An 8,123-nucleotide genomic window follows, 5' to 3' on the forward strand; every position below is an offset into this window, starting at 1 on the left:
CCTCCGGTGGTATTAAATTCTCAACAAACTCCTAGTAACACGTTAGGTCACACTAAGAAGAGAGGCGGGCACAGTGGGAAGTCAAGAAGCCCATAATCACTTACCTTTCTATTTAAAACTGCTTTATAGACTATTTAGTCACTCACAACATTTGTAGCATGGATTTCTTTATTCCTAAAAGTTTTAAGAACTTCACATCATCTAATGCTTGGTTGAAAGAGTGGAAGAATAATAGGTACTGAAAAAGTACCTTTTTGCCCAGTAGTATAAGTTCCAAGTGATAAATGAGGCTCTATTTAGTTGAGCCAAGTTCTTTGTTAATGGCTGCCCACCTAGCTCTGTTCTATCAAATACTAATAGAAAGTTATAATGAGCATTTGAATGGGTTAGTGCTTGACAGATAAGAAATCACTGAGTATTTAGAGACATTTTATAAACTGCTTCTATCTTCAGAAAATTAGGCTTGCACACTTTCCTATCATTCCTCCCTCCCCCAAATTACTTGTGAAGTCACAGGGCAAAATCTGATTTATGCTGTTAATGCCTCTTTTCTTGATTCCACTCCTTTCACAGAAATGCTGTAGGCAGTCCACTAACATGAGTAATTTACTGGAGAAGTTATCAGAGTCCATCCAGTTCCAACTATAAAATTCAAGTAAGCAATGGTGCCTGCTAGTGCTCCACAGTGAAGGTTTGTTCCTGAAACGGTTGATTCACCATGAAGTCAAAGGAAGGTTGTATGTAAACTGACTTCACCATCAATTCATCTCTCTTGTTGTAAATTAAAAGGTGAAAACAGAAAAATAATGTAAAAAAAAAATTAAAGTAGCAAAAAAAATTTACGTGACTCAACTGAACTTTACATTACAAAATGTAAGTATGTAAAGTATTTCATATTGTATGTAGAAGCCAAATAGCCTTAACTGGGTGACTTCCTAAAGAGATTCTTTGTTGTGTTGCTCTAATAGATAAGAAGTGTTCTATAAACCATGTGCATAAACTGAATTTGACATTTATTAATCTCCTAAAACATATGTCATTCATAAAAGACATACCAATATATACCAATAATCTTGGGCTTATAGTAAAATTACAATAAAATTATATAAATTTCCATGTTTAGTAAAACAACACTGAGTTATTCAGAATTGTACCTCCAATGAGTTCCATTAAATAAATTAAATTTTATAATCACTCACTGCCAGTTAAAATTTTCTGCTCATACTGAATTCTCAAACATATTGTCCATATTAGAATAAAAAGTTAAAAATTCAAATAGGGATTACCCCCATTCTGACCATTAGACTTTGCAAGCCACAAGCCCTGCCCCAACACCCAAACCCTCCTATCCCCCTGCAACCTCAATGGAACGCTGAAACACAGCCTGCTACTACACAAAGAGGACCAAGATGTGTGTAACCAGCCACTCAGTGGGAAACGCTATTCTCTAGGTCCTCCATGCTGGGGCAAAAGTCTGGGCCACTCTCCTCCCCGCACACACTTTGGCTTCTCCAGCCAGGCAAAGTTCCTGCAGGAGAGTTCCTGCAGGCAGGCTGCTCTAATACCCCCATCCCATCCACGGGACCCTGCAAGCTACAGGTCCCACCCTGCCCCCAAACATGCCTATCCATCAGCAACCTTGTTGGAAGTCTGAAACACAGCCTGCTATGACACAAAGAGGACTAAGAGGTGAGTAACAATCTACCCAGCAGGACATCCCACAGTCTAGGTCCTCCTTATGGGGGCAAAATCCCAGGCTCCTCCCCATCTACCGTGACTTCTATGTCAGCCAGCAAGTGAGTTTTCTGCAGGTAGGCTGCTCCAAAACCCCTGAAACATAGACAGTACAGTATAGTACAGTACAGAGCAGACCACGAAAAGTTCCCAAGACACAAATAGCCACTGCAAGTTTTGGAATAAAATGCAAAAACACTGCTGGCATCAATTGAAGTAAGAGATGGGTAGGCACCAATGCAAGAATTCATCAAACAGCCTAAAGAGCAACATGGTAACAACAAAGCCCAGTGGTCATACAACAGAAATACTTATCATCCTAATCCAGAAGAAACAGAAGAAAATAGTATTAAATGTAACTTTATGAAGATGATGGAGAACTTTAAATAGAAAATTAAAAACTCGCTTAAAGAAGTGGAGGAAAAGACAAACCAAAATTGAAAGAAATTAATAAATCTCTCAAAGAAAAAGCAAGAAATAAAATCAAACAGGTGAAGCAAAAAGTTCAAGACTTGAAGCCTGAAATAGAGACAAGAAAGAAAACACAAACTGAGGAAATCTGGATATAGAAAACCTGGGTAAATGAATGGGAACTACAGAGGCAAGCATAACCGACAGAATACAAGAAATGGGAGAGAATCACAGGGGTTTAAAATACTATAGAGGAAACAGATTCGCTGGTCAAAGAAAACATTAAATACAACAAATTTTTAACACAAAACATCCAGGAAATCTGGGACACCATGAAAAGACCAAACCTAATAATAATAGGGATAGAATGAAGAGAAGAACTGCAGCTCAAAGGCACAGAAAGTATATTCAACAAAATCATAAAAGAAAACCTTCACAACCTAATAAGGATATCCCTATGAAGGTACAAGAGGCTTACAGAACACCAAATAGACTGAGTCAAAAAAAAAACTCCCCCTTACCATATAATAATCAAAACACAAAACATACAGAATAAAGAAAGAATATTAAGAGTTGCAAAAAAAAAAAGGTCAAGTATGTGCACAACTATCCTCATAGCAGCATTGTTTGTCATAGCCAGAGCCTGGAAACAACCTGATGCCCCTCTACTGATGAATGGATAAGGAGAATGTGTACATTTACACAATGAAGTACTACACAGCAGAAAAAATAACATTTTTAATTTTGCAGGAAAATCGATGGAGCTAGAAAACATCATTTTGAGCAAGGTAACCCAGACACAGAAAGACAGTCAGCACATTTACTCACTCATGGGTGGTTTTTAAACATAAAGCAAAGAAAAACAGTGCACAAATCACAACCCCAGAGAACTTAGAGAACAATGAGGACACTAAGAGGGACTTGCATAGATCTAATCTACATAGGAAGTAGAAAAAGACAAGCTCTCCTGAGTAAATTGGGAGCATGGGGACCTTGGGGTAGGGTTGAAGCAGAAAGAGGAGAGTCGGGGAGGGGGGCAGAGAAAAATGTAGAGCTCAATAAAAATCAATAAAAAAATTAAATAAAAAAAAGAAAAAGGTCAAGTAACATATAAAAGGAGACCTGTAAGAATTACACCTGACTTCTCACTGGAAACCAGGAAAGCCAGAAGGTCATATGTAGATGTGCTATAGACACTAAGAGACAACAGATGCAAACCCAGACTAGTATACCCAGCAAAGCGAATTACCATCAATTACCATCAATGGAGAAAACAAGTTATTCCATAACAAAACCAGATTTAAACAATACTTATCAACAAATCCAGACCTATAGAAAGTACTAGAAGGAAAACTACAGCCAAAGGGAACTAACTGCACCCATAAAAGACAGGTAAAACACAGATAACCTCCCAATAGCAAACCACAAGGAAGGGAAACACACAAACACTACCACTGAACAAAAACAGGAATTAACAAACACTGGTCATTAGTATCTCTTCATATCAAAGGATTCAGTTCACCTTTAAAACAATACAGGATAAGAGAATGGATATGAAAACAGGACATAGCCTTCTGCTGTATACAAGAAACACACTTCAACCTCAAAGACAGACACTACCTCAGAGTAATGGGTTGGGAAAAGGTTTTCCAATCAAATGAACCCAAGAAACAAAGAGATGTAGCTATCCTAATATCTAACAAAATAGACTTCAAACTAAAATCAATCAAAAGAGATGGAGGACACTTTATACTTATAACAAGAAAAAAATCATTAAGATAATATCTCAACCCTTAACATTCATGCCCCAATACAAGATAACCCATATATGTAAAAGAAATATTACTAGAGCTGAAATTGTACATCAAACACCACACACGAATAGTAGGAGACTTCAACACCCCACTCTCCTTAAAGGACACGTCAACCAGAGAAACCTAACAGAGAAATAAGAGAACTAACAGATATCAACTCAAATGGTATTAACAGATATCTATAGAACATTCCACACAAACACAAAAAAATATACCTTCTTCTCAGCACCTCATGGAACCTTCTCTAAAATTAACCACATATTTGGTATCAAAACAAACCTCAACAGATACAAAAATTTGAAGTAGCCCCCTGTATTCTATTGAATCACCATGGTTTAAAATTAGGGTTCAACAGCAACACTAATTTCAGAAAGCCCACAAACAAATCCAAATTAAACTGTTCTATTGAAACACCCCTGGGTTAAGAAAAAATAAAGAAATTAAAGACTTCGTAGAATTCAAGAAAAATGAAGGCACAATGTACCCAAACCAAGACTTTGTGATGTGGGAGTGATTTCTTATTAATAAAGAAACTGCCTAGACCCATTTGATAGGCCAACCCTTAGGTAGGCAGAGTAAACAGAAGGGAATGCTGGGAGAAAGAAGCTGAGTCAGGGAGTCGCCATGATTCTCCCACTCCAGACAGATGCAGGTTAAGATCTTTCCTGGTAAGCCAGCTCGTGGGCTACACAGATTAATAGAAATGGGTTAGATCAATATGTAAGAGCTAGCCAATAAGAAACTGAAACTAATGGGTCAGGCAGTGTTTAAAAGAATACAGTTTCCGTGTAATTATTTCGGGTAAAGCTAGCTGGGTGGCAGGACACAGCCCGCCGCTCCGTATTTCAACAACTATGAAGGCAGTGCTAAGAGGAAAGTTCATAGCACTATGTGCCTACATATAAAAGTGGAGAAAGCTCACACTAGTGACTTAACAGCACACATGAAAGCTCTAGAATAAAAAGAAGCAAACTCCCAGGAGGAGTAGAACACAGGAAATAAACAAATTGAGGGCTGAAAGCAATAAAATACAAGCAAAAAAAAATACAAAGAATCAATGAAACAAAGAGCTAGTTCTTTGAAAAATTCAACAAGGTAAAGAAACCCTTATCCAAACTAATCAAAAGGCAGAGAAAGAATATCCAAATTAACAAAATCAGAAGTAAAAAGGGAGGCATAACAACGGACACTGAAGAAATCGAGAGAATTATGAAGTCATACTACAAAGACTTGTACTCCACAAAATTGGAAAATGTAAAAGAAATGAAAACTTTCTGGATAGGTACCACAACCAAAATTAAATCAAGACTAGGTGGACAATTTAAATAGACCTATCGCCTGCAAGGAAATAGAAACTGTCATCAAAAGTCTCCCAACAACAACAACAACAAAAAAACAACCCAGGGACAGATGATTTCAGTGCAGAAGTCTGCCAGAACATCAAAGAAGAGCTAATACCTATATTCCTCAAATTGTTTCACATGATAGAAACAGAAGGAACTCTAACAAACTCTTTCTATGAGGCTACAGTTACCCTGATACCAAAACCACATAAAGACTCAACCAAGAAAGAGAATTACAGACCAATCTTACTCATGAGAACATATGCAAAAATACTCAATAAAATACTAGCAAACAAAATCCAAGAACACATTGGAAACATCATCCACCATTGAAGTAGTAATGGGGCAGCAGGGCTGCGTCCCCCACACCCGGCCGCCCACATGGCTAGCTTATGCCCCAAAATAATTACACAGACACTGTATTCTTTTAAGCACTGCTTGGCCCTTTAGCTCTAGCACTTACAGGCTAATTCTGTTATCCCGATCAACCCATCTCTAATAATCGGTGAGCACCGGTCTTACCGGGAAAGGTTCAGCATGTCTAACCTGGTGGCTTGCTTCATGGCGTGTGTCTGCCCGGGAGCGGGGCATGGCGTCTCTCTCAGGCATCTGCTCCCGAGAGGAGAGCTGTCCAGACTCTGACCTCACACCATGATTAAGTCAGTTTCTTTTCAGAGATGCAGAGATGGTTCAACATATGAAAATCTATCAATGTAATCCACCATCTAAATAAACTGAAAGAAAAGAAAATACTATCATCTCATTAGATGTTAAAAAACAATTCGACAAAATCCAACACCCCTTCATGATAAAGGTCTTGGAGAGATCAGAGAGATACAAGAAACATATCTAAACATAATAAAAGCAATACACAGCAAGCAGACAGCCAACATCAAATTAAATGGAGAGAAGCTCAAAGAGACCCCACTAAAATCAGGAACAAGACAAGGCTGTCCACTATCTCCATATCTATTCAACATAGTTTTTAAAGTTCTGACTAGAGCAATAAGACAACAAAAGGAGATCAAGGGGATTCAAATTGGAAAGGAAGAAGTCAAACTTTCATTGTTTATAAATGATATGATAGCATATATAAGTGACCCCAAAAACTCTACTAGGGAACTTCTATAGCTGACAGATACTTTCAGTAATGTGGCAGGATACAAGATCAACTAAAAAAAAAAAAAATCAGTAGCCCTCTATATAAGAATGATAAAGAAACTGAGAAGGAAATCAGAGAAACATCACCCTTCACAATAGTCATAAATAACACAAAATATATTGGGATTAATACTACCCAAAGTATTGAAAGACCTGTTTGATAAGAACTTTAAATTTTTTAAGAAAGAAATTAAAGAAGATACCAGAAAATGGAACTATCTCCCATGCTATTAGATAGGAAGGATCAACATAATAAAAATGGCAATTCTACCAAAAGCAATCTATAGATTCAATGCAATCCCATCAAAATCCCAGCACAATGCTTCACAGACCTTGAAAGAACAAAACTCAACTTCATATGGGGAAAAACAAAAGCCAAAAAACTCAGGAAATCCAAAACAATCCTATAAAATAAAGGAACTTCTGGAGGCATCACTATCCCTCTATTACACAATTATACAGCTACCACACAGCTCTATTACACAGCTACAGTAATGAAAACAGCTTGGTACTGGCATAAAAACAGAAAGGTTGACCAATGGAATAAAATCAAAGAACCAGATATTACTCTACACACCTATGAACACCTGATTTTTGACAAAGAATCTAAAATTATACAATATAAGACTATACTTTCAGGGATCATTTCTATAGTTCGTTACTAAAATTATACAATAGAAAAAAGAAGGTATCTTCAACAAATGGTGCTAGCATAACTGGATGTCAACATGTAGAAGAATGAAAATAGATCCATATCTATCCCCATGCACAAAACTCAGGTCCAAATGGATTAAGGACCTCAATATAAATCTGACCACACTGAATCCGATAAAAGAGAAAGTAGAAAGTAGCCTTCATTGCATGGGCACAGGAGACCACTTCCTAAATATAACCCCAGTAGCACAGACTCTGAGAGCAACAATAAATAAATGGGACCTCCCAAAACTGAGAAGCTTCTGTAAAGCAAAGGACAGTCAGTAAGACAAAAGGACAGCCAACTAAATGGGAAAAGATCTTCACCAACCCCACACCAGACAGAATACTGATCTTCAAAATATATAAAGAACTCAAGAAATTAGACATCAAAATTCAAAATAGCTCAATTAAAAATGGGGTATAAAACTGAACAGAAAATTCTCAACAGAATAATCTCAAATGTCTGAAAGACACTTAAGGAAATGTTCAATGTCTTTAACCATCAGGGAAACGCAAATCAAAATAACTCTGAGATATCATTTACACCAGTCAGAATGGCTAAGATCAAAAACACCAAAGGTAGCATATGCAGTAGAGGATGTGGAGTAAGGAGAATATGATGGAGGTGGGTCTTGTATTTATCTGTTGCTTTCATTGGTTAATTAACAAAGAAAACTGTTTGGCCCCCATAGGACAGAAATTTAGGTAGGCGGAGTAGACAGAACAGAATTCGGGGACAAAGAAGCTGAGTCAGGCAGTCGCCATGATTCTCCCACTCCAGACAGACACAGGTTAAGATCTTCTCTGGTAAACCACCTCGTGGGCTACACAAATTATTAGAAATGGGTTAGATCAATATGTAAGAGCTAGCCAATAAGAGGTTGAAACTAATGGGCCAGGCAGTGTTCAAAAGAATACAGTTTCCGTGTAATTATTTCAGGTATAAAGCTAGCCGTGCAGGCGG

The 8,123-nt window shown here is 37.5% G+C and overlaps 1 pseudogene; it reads left to right on the plus strand.

Annotated features, from left to right (window-relative positions):
* Positions 1 to 7,086: 7,086 nt before the first annotated feature.
* LOC121456005 lies at positions 7,087 to 7,201 on the plus strand (annotated as a pseudogene).
* Positions 7,202 to 8,123: the final 922 nt, after the last annotated feature.

Source organism: Microtus oregoni, unplaced genomic scaffold (genome assembly GCF_018167655.1).
Source record: "Microtus oregoni isolate MIOR12 unplaced genomic scaffold, Mior012 000014F_ref0000157, whole genome shotgun sequence".
NCBI classification, from domain to species: domain Eukaryota; kingdom Metazoa; phylum Chordata; class Mammalia; order Rodentia; family Cricetidae; genus Microtus; species Microtus oregoni.